At 48.2% G+C, this 16,546-nt stretch overlaps 1 protein-coding gene across 2 annotated transcripts in view; it reads right to left on the reverse strand.

Moving 5' to 3' along the window:
- Positions 1–16,546, reverse strand: part of GDPD5 (glycerophosphodiester phosphodiesterase domain containing 5) — a 76,145-nt gene that overhangs the window by 35,066 nt on the left and 24,533 nt on the right. For both annotated transcript variants that reach the window (XM_080913155.1, XM_080913154.1), the window contains exon 2: positions 11,630–11,706. The gene's annotated coding sequence lies outside the window, so the exon portion shown is untranslated. The remainder of the gene's footprint in view (positions 1–11,629; positions 11,707–16,546) is intronic.

Here is a 16,546-nt window from a genome sequence, read left to right on the forward strand (position 1 = left end):
CGAGGTTGCTCTTGAACTTAATAAGTATCCTAGGCTGTCCTTGGACTCCTGACCAGTCTCTCAAGTGCCAAAATTACAAGCTCAAACCACCACTCCCAGATACATCGTATACGTATACATATACGTATACATATACATATACTATTCCACTAATAAGTTGTAGGACACTAGGTTATTGCCAGTTTTTGCTTGTTTTTGTGTGGACATGTATTTCCATTTCCCTTGGATACAAACTTTGGGGGTCGATAGTAATTCTTGTGATTGACCTTTGGTAAGCACTTGAAATAAATACTAAACTTATTTTTCCAAAGGGACATACCCTTTTACCTTTCCAATGCATTATCTTGGCCCTCCCCATTTTATACATTAGAAATCTGAAGTTTGGAAAGACTCAGCCCCTCACAAAGGTCACAGAGCAAAGCTAAAAATTATACCCAGGCAGTCTGGCTCCAGGGGACCTTATTCTAACCCACGACTTGGCAACCATAGTCACTGGTTTGCCAAATCTGACCTGTTTCCTACTTTTTTTTTTGTACAGCTTGAAATCTAAGAATGTTTTATGTATTTTTAAACCACTGGGAGAATGAACTTAAAACAAGAATATCGTGTGACACATAAAAATTCTATGAAAGCCAAATCCCAGCATCCATAAATAAAGCTCTATTGAATACAGTCACACTTGGCCTCTCTCTGCGCGAACAGTTCGTGGTTTCTTTAACTAGAACTGTAGGCCAAGTGGGCTGCAACAGGGGCCATATGGCCCACAGAGTTCAAAATTCTTCCTGTCTGGCTCTTTAGAGGAAGGGGGCGTGTGCAGATTCCCTTTGCCACCTGGCTGCCTCTGCTGCCCCTAAGCTGGGGCTTTGAGTGAGCCCACCATGGAAGGAGATAGGAGTGGCAGGGATATTTTTCCAGGGACAGGAGGACTCAGGGCTGCTTGCTGGAGACAGTGTGTGTTTGACTCTCAGATGCCAGCCTCTAAGTGAAGGTGTCCTAGGGCTTCTGTTGCTCTGGCAGAATAAATAAACAAATAAAAAAGACACCATAACGAAAAGCGGCTTGGGGAGGAAAGGGCTTATTCCAGCGTACAGCTCCTGGGTCACACTCCAGGGCAGGAACAATTAATCCAAGAGGAAATGATCACAGTCAAGCCAAAGCAAAACCAAGCTCCAACAGTGTAAATAACTCAGTGCCCCATGTCTGGACACCACTCACTTCCCTGTGGGTGCTAAAGGGAAGCAGCCCTTCCCCAAGCCTGACATCCTGACTGTGACGAAGGCTGCGCCTTCACCAATGGCCTCTCTCCAGACCTACTACACAGTGCCACGCCCCGACTACCCTCCATGACGCCTTCATGGCTTCAAAACCTGCATCACTTGGAAGACTTTTACCTACGTTTACCTCCCAATACAAAATACAGGCTGGCCCCCACAAATATGCCCCCACATGCTCAGTTTTCCAGAGACGGTAGAAATGGAAGCCACAGGCAGGAAGGCAGAGCTCACCCATGGAATCTCCAGCATTACGGTCTCCACTATCACATCAGCCGCCACATCTGCCCCTGCCTCCCAGAAGGGAAGTGGCAACTACAATGTACAAAGAAGCCCCGGACACGGACTTACTCCGTGGCTGGGCCACTCCGGCCTCTTCCCTGGGCTTCAGTCTCTAGATATCCAGCAGGCTTTGCTTTGGAGATTATGGGGCCGACTCCATTGACTGCTAGGCTGGGGTGGAGGAGGGGTACCTCTTTGCAAAGCCCAGCAGGTGGATGCAGGAGCATGGCCAGGACTCCCAATCCCCTCACTCCATTCCCCACAAGCATGTAAGAGCTCTAACTGAGAAGACAGCAGGGAAGAATTCAGTGATTCTGTGTTTGGGCTTCCCCCTGGCTTGGGGTAAATGTTTATTCTGTCCATGGCTGAAAGATTCATTCTATTCCCTCTGTGTGTCCCCAACAGGGGTCATCTCATCACCTCCCAGTTTCAGTAACCAGGTGACTTGAGTCTGTGACCGAGGCCACTTTGTCTCTGCCTCTGATGACAGTCAGTGGCTCTTGCCTCCCAGGCCCTGCAAACCCAGCTCTATCCCACTGCCTGCCTCTCAGGTCTTCTAGCTTCTGATGCCCTAGCCAGCCCCCCCCCCCCCCCCCCGTCCCAACCACCCTACTGTCAAAACCCTACTAAAGCTGGGCGCACTTTCACCAGCCCCGTGACTAGGACCTTCCCTGCCAATCCAGCCTGCCCTCTGTCCCGTCTGGTTTGCTCCTCCTAACCCCGGTAGTCTCCAGAGAGCCTCCCCTAAACCCTGGCTCAGCTAGAGTTCTGCTCACATTTGTACCTCCCTCGTGTAGCAACTGATTATCCCCATATCCTCCCATCTCCCTAGAGACCAGCCCAGAGCAGTGAGAAGAGAATGTTCCAGAAGCTTGCTGGACAGAGGAGAATCCAGTTCTGCTCGGAGTTGTGGCCCAGAAACCGGGCAGCTGATACTTGGTTCATTTTTCACAGACAGAGCTCTTTCCACCTGTCCCCCAGCCTGTCACCACCCTCCCCTTCCAGCAGTGCTAATGGCACCACTCGGCAACAATGATTTCTTCAAGCCAATTCCTAAGACTGTTCATACCAGCCAAGTGCCTAAAAAATGCCCTGCCAAGAGCCTCTGCCCGTTCGGGAACGAGAGAGGCGTCTCCCCAGCCCAGTCCCTCAGGGGTGCTGTCTCAACACCTGACTCAACTTCAATAGCCTTCTGGTCTTACAGGGACTCTCCATGCTACCATGTAGAAAGTGCCTGCTATGGAGCCCAGGTAGGTGGGTATGCATGCCCACTTCCAAGGACCTCTGTCATCTTAACCTCCCGGAAGGTGCCTGGCATATGTCCCCACTCCTCCTGTCTATGATGACTAGCTGTCAAGCCAACCAGGCCTCAGACCGTGATGATGCCCCATCTCTTTTCTGAGATGTGAAGGCCTGGGCTGTTGTGTGGTCTCCCTCAGTAGACTTGCTACATGACTTTGCAAGTCATGACCCCTCCTCTGTCAGCCTTGTTTCAATGCTACAGAACTGGGAATAGCCAGACAACAGAGAAAAGTGCTTGTGTCTGCAATACAAAGCAGGGAGGTGTGTGACAGCCTAGTAGACAAAGTGTTTCCCATGTAAGCACAAGGACCTGAGTTTGATCCCCAGAACCCACATAAAAAAAGCTGGGCCTAACCAAAGACCCAGTTATTCCACTTCTGGGCATATACCCCAGAGATGCTCCAATATACAACAAAGATACATGCACCACATTGTTCATAGCAGCCCTATTTATAATATCCAGAAGCTGGAAAGAACCCAGATGTCCTTCAGTAGATGAATGGATACAAAAACTGTGGTATATTTACACAATGAAGTACTACTCAGCTATTAGAAACAATGACTTTATGTATGAAATTCCTAGGAAAATGGATGCATCTAGAGAATATCATCCTGAGTGAGGTATCCCAGTCACAAAAGAACAGACATAATATGCAGTCACTGATAATTGGATACTAGCCCCAGAAACAACTCACAGCCCATAGGAAGCTCAAAAAAAAAAAAAAAAAAAAAAAAAAAAAAAAAAAAAAGTAAAAAAGTATGGTACACTTGGGCCTTAAATCATTAATAATTCAAGAGCTAAGAAGATAGCCTTGTGGCAATTTTTTGGTATTTAAAAATCATTATGTCTAATCTATGCACACCAAGAAAACTCTGACTGTTTCCATGTTACGTTCTGTTCTACATGTACTTTATGCTTATGGTAACTAGTAAGATTTCAATGCATACTATCAAACCTCTAAAAGAATTAAGTACTGACTGACAAAAATATATTCATATAGTTTTATGCCAAAATGCTTTAAAAAATCTGTACATGTATCTCTTTTTTAAATAAAGTTGTAAGAAAAAACAAGCTGGGCATATGAGACAGTGAGACCACTCAGTTGTCTCTGAGCCTGAGGATCTGACCATAGGAACCCACATGGTAAGGAGAGAACTGACTCCCACCAGTTTTCCTCTGACCTCACAGGTACAGTGAGAATCATACATGCACACACACACACATCATATCACACACATATACCACATTATATATACCACATCTTACACATACATTACACATATCACACACACACCACATCACTCACACACACACACCATGTCTCTCTCTCACACACATAACACATTATACACACCACATCTCACACACACATTATACATATCACACACATATACCATATCACACACTCACACACCATATCAAATACATATACCACAATCATACACACCACATCTCACACACACACACACACATACCATCTCTCTCTCTCTGTCTCTGTCTCTGTCTCTGTCTCTGTCTCTCTCTCTCTCTCTCTCTCACACACACACACACACACACAGAAGCAGTGTTGTATGCACTTAGAATCCCAGCTCTGGGGAGGGGGAGACATGCAGAACTCTGTGGCTCGATGGCCAGTCAGTCTAACCTAATTGGTGATTTGCTGGCCAAGTGAGAGACCCTGTCTCAAAAACAGGATGTTGGTACCTAAATAAGGACATACACACACCCAAAAGAGAGTAAAACATGGGTGCTTGATACACAATGAATCTTGAGAATCGACCCTAAGTATAGGAAGCCAGTTTAAAAGACTACTTGTTATGTGACTATTTCTAAGACTAGCCAAGGCAAAAAGACAGATAGATTAATGGACACCAGGGTTAGGAGGATTAGAGAGGGCGGAGCATCTGACTGTGAGTCTGGAGCTGCTTCTGGAAGTAATGAAAATGGTAAGAATTAGTGGTAATATTTATGTGATGATGAGCCCACTGAACTGTGCTCTTTAAATAGGCACGTCATAGCCAGGTGTAGTGGTGCATGCCTTTAATTCCAGTGTTCAGGAAGCAGAGGAAGGAGGATCTCTGAGTTTGAGGTCAGCCTGGTCTGCACAGTAAGTTCCAGGACAGCCAGAGCTACATAGTGAGACACTGTCTCAAGAAACAAAAACAAAAACAAAAAGCAAAAGTCAAGTTGTGCCAGGCACAGTGGCTCATTCCTGTAATTACATCACTTAGGAGACCTGGTCTACAAAGTTCTAGGCAAAAATTAAACAAGGCTGGGCTTTTTTAATGCATTTTTAAAAACTTCTGTACTCAGGAGCCCAAGGCAAGTAGACCTCTGTGAGTTCCAAGCTAGCCTGGTCTACGTATCAAATTCCATCCCAGCCAGAGATTCATAATTGAGATCCTGTCTCAAACAAACAAACAAATAAACAGAACACAAAACAAAAACAAAGGAACGACAATAATGAAATAGATGATTTGTATCTTTATCATAAAACTGTTTCCTTTTTGTTTGCCCAGGTCTGAAAACAACTGTAACCGAAGGTTCCTGCGTACCTGGTCCCCTCCATTTCTGCCCAGGCTGGGGTCTCTGGTACACCCCAGTTCTGAGCACTGTCCTGTCTTCTGCTCAGATTGACTGAAATAGTTCTATATTTGCAACACAAACCCTTTACGGGGACACAGGTGTTCACAGTTACCCCAACTCTTAGCAGGTTTTAAGCACTGGACAAATGTGCCGGAGAAACAGCAAGACGGCCAGCACAGGGACAATATAACTGCTGCTGGTTACAACGACAACTGTCCTTCATGCTGACCTGCCTGATGTCCGATATCGCAGGCTCATGGGGATGAGGATTAAAGGGTGCGTGGCGGACATCCTGGACACAAGGGGCCTGAAGAGTCCTGTGGCAAACACCAGAGAGATGGTCCCTGTTAGGTGATGTGAAGGGCACCATGAGGTAAGAGAAAACTGTCTGAGAGGAGCAGGCTGAGGATGGTGCACCACACATGGAATATTATTTAATAATAAAAAGAAAAGAGCAACCTGGGTATGCTGGCAGGGACCTAGAATTCCAGCCCTGGAGAACTACACTGTGAGACTCTGTCTCCAAGAAAGAATTAGCAAGCCACAGAAGGACAAGAGGAAACTTGGAAGCATAGTGGTGGGTGACAGAAGGCTTTTTTTTTTTTTTTTCCCCTGAGACATTCTAGAACAGGCAAAAAATAGATCAGAAAGATCAGGGCTTGCCGGGGCTCAGAGGGGAACGCAGGGAGATTAAAGCAACCACCCTATTCTCAATGACCCAGGAACGCTCCACCAGTCCAATCCGGGAGGCCAGACCATGCAAACCCTCACTCTGATCAGTAACAATGTAGCCACACTCATTCATCAACTGTCCCACATGTAACATAGTAACACAAAACAGAGTAACAAAGAACACACACTAAATAGTGTGAGGAGAGGAGGGCAAGAGGAAACTAAACTTTACAACTAACTTCTCTAAGGGCTAGGATGAATATTAATCACTCTCTTGTGTGTGTGTGTGTGTGTGTGTGTGTGTGTGTGTATGTGTCTCTGTGTGTGTGTGTGTGTGTGTGTGTCTGTGTGATGAAACTCATACAGACAATCTCAGAAGAGCCCAACTAAAATCTAGGTGCTAACTACAACCCAGGCTACATTCGCAGTAGTCCCCAGATCCAGGTTACCTCTGCAGTAGCCCTTAGGGTGGGCCAGTTCTCAGTCTATTCCTGTTTATATCCCTGTCACCACAGGACACAGCAGCCTGTGCCTCCCAGCGCAGAGCACTGTGTTTTGGTTGGCATCAGGAACGCCCAAGGCCAGGAACTAGAAGAGGAAACTCGTGAGGGTGCCAGGGCTGGGGGTGGGGCCTGGCCTTCTCTATGGGCTGCCAGGCCCTAGGGAAGGAAGGACACATGAGGAAAAATTTCCTCCTTGGCCTTGGCTGCATCTACTCCAGCGCTGGTGGTCTGTGGTTAAGCTTGGCCACCTTCATTTTCTGTGTGACCACATCTCTGTCCTTGCTTTCTTACTGAGATCGTTGGGGGGCAGAGACGCTCCAGAGATGTCTTCAGCACTCAATTCCTAACGCTCTTCAGTGACCAGCTTTTTCTTCATCCCCAGGGTAAAGCATTCTTCCGGTGAATGGAGGAAGAGCCCCTCTATTCCCTAGGCTAAGCCTGAATGTGAAGAGCCACGTGACTCTGGAAGTTCTCGTGCCTGGAGGCTTTGAAAAGCCCAACCACAGCAACCTGAAGCCTACCAGCCAGCTCTCTACCTGAGGTGGCCCTAGGTTCCCATGGCCTGGCTTCATCAGATGACCCCCATGAAGAGCAGTGAGTTGTCACCGTCCTCCTGTGTGATCGTGGGTGAGATGCTCTGCCTCTCTGGATCTCAGAGACAGCCCTAAGTTCTGGTGAATGAATAGCAAAGTAACTAGACCTATGGCAGGAAGGAAATCTAAGTCCCCCAGGCAGTGGCAGTGGGATTACCTGGCAGGCAGAGGCCTGTGGAACCTGGCAGAACCTGGCAGAAGCACATGGGAGGCCTTCCAAGTTTAAAGAAAAAAAAGAAAAAAGAAAAAAAGAAAGAAAAGGCCAGGTAGGCTCCACCCCTTCACGCCTGCTCTGTTTTGGGGAGAAGTATCTGAGTCGGGGAGGGCTGTGAGCCAGACCCCCAAAGAACTAATCATGCCATAATTAGGGTCATTAAGAATCTTCTGCATGGTAATGCTATGAGTTTACTCAACTCTTCTGTCATGGGAGATTCCTGGCTCTTCTGGGAAAGAACTGGAGGCCAAGGAAGGCAGGTCTTCCCACATGTGTGCACCTCCAGGCCAAGGAAGGCCAGGCTTTCCTATCTACGTGTGTGCCTCCGAGTGATCCAGTTTTCCCAGCTCCTGAGGCATTCTTCTCCCCTGCCCCTTTTGTTCCAGATAAGGGTGGCTTTCTCCTGGGGTCTCAGCCTGCCCTCAGGTTCTGAGCTCTGTCACTGGAATTTTAGAGGCTTCCACTGGGGTCAGGCGTGACTTTAGACAGCAAGAGAAATATCACTATGGCCCTCCTTCCCTCAAGATGCCTTCAGTGTAGCAAAAGCAGCTCCGATCACAAACACATAGTGCATCATCCTGGTGAGGTGTCTCACCAACTTCCCAGGTCTCACGGCGATGTTCATCTCACAGATCTCATTAGTGAGAGGGACAGGAAGCCTCCTGGGGCCTCGGATGCTGGGAGTCAGAGATTCTGAACTTTGGCAGTGGGCAGAGGAGCGTGTGTCTGCAGAGCCTTCTCCCTCAGGCAAGGGCTTGAAAGATAAAACTTCGTGTTTGGGAGACATTCAAGGCCGTGGGTTTGACAGGCTCAAGTACTTGCCTAGACCCCTTGGATTCTCTTGGGACCCAAAGACTGTAGCGAGCTGACTTTCTAGGTCAGCAGCTCTTAACCCGTGGGCCACAACCCCTCTGACAAGTCTCTTATCTCCAAAAAATATTTACATCATGAGTTGTAACAGTAACAAAATGACAGCTATGAAGTAGCAACGGAAATAATTTTTTTAGTTAGGGGTCACCACAATATGAGGAACAATACTACAGGGTTTCAGCATTAGGAAGGCTGAAAACCTTTGCTACAAGCCACAAGCACAGAGTCACCAGGAGTGGCCAGCCCTGCCAGGCACACACCTTTAATCCCAGCACTTGGGAAGCAGAGGTAGAGGCAAGTAGACTAATGTGAGTTCATAGCCAGTTTGGTCTGCATAGTGAGTTCTAGGCCAGCCAGTTACCTAGTGAGACGCTATCTCAATAGAAGAATGACTAGCCCTATCCAAAAAGCAGAGTTTTTCTTCACAAAACCATAGACTTCCGGACTGGAGAGATGGCTCAGCGGTTAAAAACACTGACTGTTCTTCCAGAATTCCATTGAATTCAATTCCCAGCAACCGCATGGGGGCTCACAACCATCTGTAATGAAATCCGATGCCCTCTTCTGAAGACACTGACAGTGTACTTATATACAGTAAAATACATAAATAAATCTCACAACAAAACAAAACATAGACTTCAGGCCTTGTATGCCCCGTACCAATCTCAACATCAGCTCGCTCGGCCGAGCATATCCGAGCTCCCAGGAGGTCAGGACAGAAAGAACATGAGTTTAAGGCCAGCCTTAACTACATACCAAGCCTCTGTCTTAAAATAAATACATGAATAAGTAAATGCTTTTAAAAATCACTTCCCCCAAGATGCCCACAACCAGAGAATTCTAGAGCAAGCTGATTAGGATTTCAGGACCAGGAAGTCACAAAATATCAGGACCACACAGTCGTAGTGTTGTCTCCTCCACACAGACCGCCCTGTGCAGCTACTAGTGCCTACGGACAGGCTCGTATGGTTGTCCTAACTCTCTGGAAACCAGGGCAGTCTCACCAAACCATCAAAACTGCAGGAAGATTGTCCTAGGAAGAGTTCCCGCCCCCGTCATGGCTCCCCTCTCTCAGGAGCACTGCCAGGTTCTCCCTGAACAATCATAACCTGTAAGCATCCTGAAGACCTTTGGCTGAGTCTTGAGGGCTATCGTGTGTGTGTGTGTGTGTGTGTGTGTGTGTGTGTGAATGTGTGTGTGTATGTGTGTGTGTATGTGTGTGTATGTGTGTGTATGTGTGTATGTGTGTGTATGTGTGTGTATGTGTGTGTGTATGTGTGTGTATGTGTGTGTATGTGTGTGTATGTGTGTGTATGTGTGTGTGTGTGTGTGTGTGTATGTGTGTTAGAATGGTCTGACTCACCACCCTCTCATCTACTCTCTGGTGGATGTCCAGGGCTTTGCTCAACAACCTAGAGATTCAGTCACAGGGCTCGGCTGGCCTCCCTCTGGGACCCTGAGAAAGGGAACCTCTGGCATGATGTGGGGGAGGGGAGGGAAGCTAGTTCTGGCAGAGATTTGAGCCTTGTAAACTCTCTCTACCTAGGTTTTGTCCCTTAAAGGAATGCAGAGCAATGATTTACTTACAGAAACTGGCAGAGTTCTTACACAGCTTCTCCAGTCCGGTCCAGGATGGAGAGAGAAGCAAGTCCCCCCATTTAAGGGCACCTCTCCTGTTTCCTTCCCTCCAGTCTACCAACTGGGAAGTCTCCATCCCCTCCTCCCCACACCAGGCAGGAGGCAAGTGCTGACCATTCTGTGCCCTGCCTCTCTCCCCAGCTTTTAATCCCGCTAACAGGCCAGCCTGTGCAAGCCCTGGATGAGCCACCCTGTCCCCAAGCCATGGCCTCAGCCTTTGGGCTCACATGGACCGGCCAAGCCCTGGAGAGCCATTACAGACCTCAGTGCTTGGTCATCAGCTACTTCTGTCCAGACTCCAGACTCCGGTGGCCACTTATCTGAAGCCCCAAGTGTCTGCCACCCTGAACCCCATAATAGGGACACATGATAAGACACCACAGATGTCTTCCTGCCAAGGAGTCACTGTGTCGGAGGACTTGGTTATCACACACTGGGTTAGGCATCAAAGAGATGCCTATGTGTTTTTCAGTGGAAAATAAAACTAGTTAAATGTGCAAAACAAGAAGAGAAAAAGACAGAGCTTTTAAAATCACACAACCAGCAGGTGTGGTGGCTCACAAATATAATCTCAGCTCAGGCAGATAGAGTTCAAGGCTAGCCTGGGCTACACAACAAGATTCTGTCTCTAAATAAATAAATCACACCGCTACAGAGCTGTTCCTGAGTCTAAGCTGAATTCTGCCCTTGAGGAATAATAGTTGTTTCCTGACTTACAGGAAAGTAATTACATTGCAAAAACAAAAACAAAACAAAACAATGAAAAAAAGAAAAGCCCCAAACCTCACATTAGGCACTTTTCTCCGACAATTTTTTCTTAAGCTTAGCTTCTGTACCAGGTCTGGGGAGGGTGACCTCAGACTGTGCGCAGGACCCTCTCCCCTGCTATCCCCTCCCCCATCCCGCTCCTTCCTGCCCCTCCCCCACCCTTCCCCCATTGTTGCTGTCTCTCTCTTCCCCACTGCATTCTGCAGAGAAGCAGTCTCTCTCTGCCTAGGCGCGTCTCAGACCATGAGGCCTAAGCCTGTCTTCACCTTGTTCAAAGGTCCAGCGTCCTTTCGGTTGATTTGGGAGAGCCTTGCTTGACTGTGGAGGAAGAAATTCCCAGAGTCAGCAGGCCCACCTCAGGGTTCTGGGTGGCTCTATGGAGCAGGCCCTCAGACCCACTATTTGCCATTCATTCCCTTGACTAAAGCACAGCCTTCTCTAGGCTCTCAGTCCAGACGACTCTTCTCTGAAGCCATGATCCCATTAAAAGCCCCAGAGTGGAATTCAAAGGAACAGCTAACACGAGCTATCCAGAGGCTGTGCACAGCGGCTGCACACAAGCCTGCAGTGCTTAGGTCCAAACACCAGATTTCCTACTTAGTTAACTGGGCAGGCGACCTAATGCTTCAGTTTTCTGATTTATAACACAGGAATAATGGCATCAACCTCACGGGCTGTTACAAGGATCATGTGAGCTACTCCATCACTCAAGACCTAGAATGCAGACCCTGTACATTTTCCTGCCACTGGGCTTCCTTTCTCCATAAATGGGACAACCATCCTGTTTCTTCTGATTCTCTTCACAAGCTGTAGAGTTCTTCCCCAAGGGAGACACAGACATTGTGTCCACAGCAGACCAGGGAGGGGGCTGTTCTCTGTAGTCTGTTTCTACTTCCTTTCCCTCACCCCACTTCATTTTCTCTCTTTACCTGGAAGAAGGTCCGGCTATGGGCTGCACTCCAGGGGTATCCTGTCCACAGAGACGGTGATGTCACCAGTCGAAGAGCTGAGGAGACAAGGCAACAAACTCACTGAGAGCCTTCAGCTCCACGGCTAGCTTTAATGAACCATGCCCTGGTGCTGCCCCCTCCCCCATGCTGTGCTGAAGGTGGACCTGCTGATGGGTGGGTAAGCCCCTAGTCCAAGGAGAACTAGGGGAGCCATAAAGTTGGTAGCTGATCAAATCCTGGGCCCTGAGACAAGGACACATGGCCCCACTTCCATTCCTGCAAGGCCAAACCCAGAGAGCCTGCCCATTGAACACCCATGCCCCTTGCCAGACCCCGAGAGAAGAGGCCGCAGGTGCAGCTATGCTGGGACACAGATCTTCCTGCTTCCTCGGGAGCCGTGAGACCCAGCTGTTCTTCCCAGGAAGCCAGGGGAGGGCTGGTGGGATCTGGGGCACCACAATTATGTGCCTGGTTCTGACTCATGCATTGCCTCCTCAGCAGCTCCCACAGCCGGCAGCCCCCACCCCCCACCCCCAGGAGCTATGAGGAGAAACAGGAGACTGGCTATACAAATGGAGGAGAGAGGAAGACTCTCAGGCCAGCCTTTCAGGCTTTAGAGGACATTGCCGCCTTGCCTATTCAGGGACACCAAGCCTGGCAGGGCCAGGTCCTTCCTGCGTCGAAAAGAGCAGCCATGGCTCAGGCCCGGGGGCCCCTATCAGTTTGACAGCTCTTCCCAACCCACTCAGATCTTGGAGCCAGCATGGAGTAGACAGTCAGCCAGTTTCCGAGTGGGTAGGCAGGGTTGGGTCTAGAGACAGCATCTAGACACAGAAGCAAATACCCCCCCCACACCTCTGCCCCTTCAATCCTTGGGATGTGATGTACTTTATAGTTTACAAAGCACTCTTGTTGACACAGGCCTGTTAATGCAAGCCTGTAAACCTAGCTAGTCAGGAGACCAAGGCAGACGGATCAAAAAGTTCAAGGCCTTGGGCTTCCCGAATAACTCAAGCACTGTCGGACAACTTAGTGAGATATCTCAAATATTTTACAAGTTAATAGAAGGCTGGGGATATAGCACTCACCAAGGCCCTGGGTCCAAGCCCTTCAACCATCCAGAAAAAAAAAATGGAACAAATAAAAAAACTCCACTTATTTTCTTTATCCTCCACAGGGATGGATTCTCAGCCTTGAGGCAGAGGTTTGTAAACAGCAGGGTGGTTCAGACTTGAGAGTGTCAAGGTCTACCATGGGATCCTGCTGCGAGCTGCAGTTGGCCTCAGTATGTCTGGTTTGGGCCAGGGGTTCTGCATGTCCGTGCCACTAATGATGCCTGCTCACTATGTGAGATTTAAAACAGAGGCTCTGGGGGCTGGAAAGCTCAATGGGTAAAGGTACCTACTGCTGAGCCTACTAACCTGAGTTTGATCCTGGGGAACTCAGAGTAGGAGAGAACTGATTCCACAGGTTGTCCTCCTACATACACACACACACACACACACACACACACACACACACTACACACACACACACACACACACGCACACAAACAGTATGTTACACATACACACTATACATACACACACATCATCCCCCATATCACACACCTACCACACATACACCATATATACACACATGCCACATTACGCACCACACACATACCACATCACACATATGGATACATGCATTAAAATGCAACAGAATTTCCTAAACAATAAAGCAGAGGCCCTAGGAAGTGGGCGTACCCAGCAAGGTGCCAAAGCTCAAATTAACCCCCAGATACCACCCCACCCTCTCTTTTACTCTACCACGACAGAGTCTTATGCAATGGTTCAGAATAGTCTCAAACTTGAAGCGATCCTCCTGCCTCGGCATTTTGAGGATTAGGATTATAGTAGAAAGTCAGCCAGGTATCTTTTTTTTTTTTTTTTTTTTTTTTCCAATTCTCCTTTTTCAATTGTGTAGTTTTGCTGTGTGACGTTTTAAATTTTTTCTCATGAATCTAAGTGTGTGTGTAACGTATGTGTGTATGGGTGTTCATATTCCTTTGTGCACGTACATGAACATGCCTAAAGTTAGCATGAGGCACAGTCTCTTACTTGAATCCAAATATGGCCAGTCTGGCTACCTAGCTTGCTTAGGGGTTCTTCATCTCTGCCCCCTGAGCCCTAGAATTACAGGCAGGCCTCCATGCATGCTTGCCAGGTTCACATGGGCCCTGGGGATTCAAACTCCAGATGTCACACAAGCAAGCACTCTGTCCCCTGAGCCACTGACACAATCCTTACACTCACTTTCGGTCCACACTGTTACTTTACTGTGTAGAGACTGGGTCTCACACAGCCCAGCTGACCTCGAGCTCCCTAAAGAGCCCCAGATGATCTTGCACTTCTGGTCCTCCTGCCTCCGTCTGTCAAGCCTGCCACCGCTCCCAGTGATGTGGTGTCAGGATTCGAACCCAGGGTTTTGTGAGTCCTAGGAAAGCCCTTTATCAACTGAGCCCTACAATCCATGATCTCTCGGGATAAACCCTTTAATACTGAGTTGGATGCAACATCATTGACAGCAGGAGACATTGAACACACTCAGTTACAGAGGCCCAGAGAGGGGGCCAGGAACCCATGTGAGCATCAGAAAGTTGGTGTTAGAGATCCAAGCACGGAAGAGCAAATGTGGTGGGCGAACCCTGAGCTGTCTCGGCTGTCCTACAACCTCCACCTGAGCTAGTGGCTACCAGCGGAAGCAGATGAGGGATGACTGGATTCGAAGGCCTCCCCCGTGTCTACTCTGGTCTCCCTGGAGCCTGTGCCCAGCAGGCAGACCCAGATAGAACAGTCCATTTCCCACCACTGACTGAGCCATTGGCTTAGTCTTTGGTCACCCGATGAGGGGCCAGGCTAAGGATGACATGCCCAGGCCTGGCTCCAGCCCCACCTTCACTTCCTAGCACAGGGACAGTGAGAGCCAGTGAGTCACTTGAAGGAAGTTCTGGGCCCCAAACAGGAAGTGGCTCTTTAGTTCAAACCCCCTCCAGGGCCAAAGCAGCTGGGGAGGCTGATGGCGAAGGGGAACAGCTCTGAGTCGGTAACACCTGCTACGACTTTCTTTCAAGCTTCTTCTCCCTCACCTAGACCACTCAGATCCCTGGCAAACCTGAAGAAACAAAGACTCAGATGTCTGTCATCTGCTAAGAGAAATACATGCTGCTACTGCTGGTGTATGTGAACGTGTGCTCACCTCTGCATGTGCCTGTGTGTGTGAGTGTGTGCTTGCATGTGCCTATGGGTGTGTCTGTGTGTGTGCCTGTGTGTGCCTGTGTGTGTGTGTGCTTGCATGTGCCTGTGTGTGTGTGTGTGTGTGTGACTGCGTGTTCACCTGTGTATGTTCCCTATGTATATGAGTGTGTGTGTGTGTGTGTGTGTGTGTTCTCTTCTGGTTGCATTTTACTCATGTGGTGCAAATGTACCTGGTACCCAAGGAACATCTTACACTATTTAACAATTTTCATTGAGCTCCTTCAACAGGAAATGAGATCCTCACTCTTTTTAAAAATATATTTATTTATTTTACAAATTTATTTTGTGTGTATGTGCAAAAGTGTAAACACAGTAGTCAGAGGACATCTTGTGGGAGTCACTTCGTACCTCCGAGCTTGTGGGTCCTAGGGCTTATAACTATGCACCACCACACTTGTCTATTTAGTTAGTTTTGGGGGTGCTAGATATTAAACTTAGGGTCTTGTGCTCACTAGGCAAGCAACCTCCCACTGAGCTATATTTATCCCATATCTTTTATTACTTACATTTTGAGTCAGGGGCTCGATCTTGAGTTCTAGGCGTTCACTGGCCACGTGATCTTTGTTGGGATTCTGTAAACCTCACCCCTCAATTACCTGGCAGTAGCCAGGTATGCTCTGCCCCAGTGACCTGACACTATAAAAGGAGCTGCTTGACCCCTTCTCTCTCTCTAGGCCTCTTGCAGCCTAGCTTTCCCACCCCTACCCCTCCTCTTCCCTTCCCTTCCCCTCTCTCCCTCCAGCTCATGGCCGGCCTCTACTTCTCTCTCTCTCTCTCTCTCTCTCTCTCTCTCTCTCTCTGCTTCTACCACCCTCTTAACTCTCCCATGACCTGAATAAACTCTATTCTGTACTATACCGTTGTGTGGCTGGTCTCTCAGGGGGAAGGGATTCCCAACATGGGCCCCCCAGAGGCATCTCCCCTGCCCCCAGGCCTCGCCGCATCTCCATGGGCCATATGCCCCCCACTCTCTTCATCCTTCCCCTAACAATCTTGGTCTTCAGCCTCTCATGGAATTGAGCTTGCAGAAACTAGCCAGGCTAGGAAATCTAATTTTATAATCATGTACTAATGAGGATGTAGGTGGTTTAATTATAATAAATGTATAACGACAACTTCTGCAGAGATAAAATAACTTTTCCTGTATTCGCATTTACCCTAGTTCACATTTTTGGCAGAAATATATTCAGACCTCACACACTGTGTATATGAGTAGCACTGGTGATGGAGACCAAAACCTTGCGCTCTGCCGCTGTGCCACACCCAAGCCTCAAACTCTCTGCCTTTGTGCCACACCCCAGCCCCTGCATCTTGTTTTTAACCCCTTAAATCACTGCAGCCAATAGAACACAAATACCATGAAGCCCTTGCTGAAATGAAGAGTAATATGTTTTATGAAACAAATAGAAGTGAAATGTAAATCCCAGCCCTCACCTTAACCTCAAAAACACTGGACACGCAGAGGCCTTATCTGGATTTAAACACCCTCATTGATGGAGGACGATTCAGTGGGTAAAACACTCACCTTGCAAGTGCAAGGACCTGAGTTCAGTCCCCGGGACCTACATAAATCTGGGAGTGGGAGCAGGAATCTGTT

This window comes from Micromys minutus (genome assembly GCF_963924665.1).
Source record: "Micromys minutus genome assembly, chromosome: 2".
NCBI classification, from domain to species: Eukaryota; Metazoa; Chordata; class Mammalia; order Rodentia; family Muridae; genus Micromys; species Micromys minutus.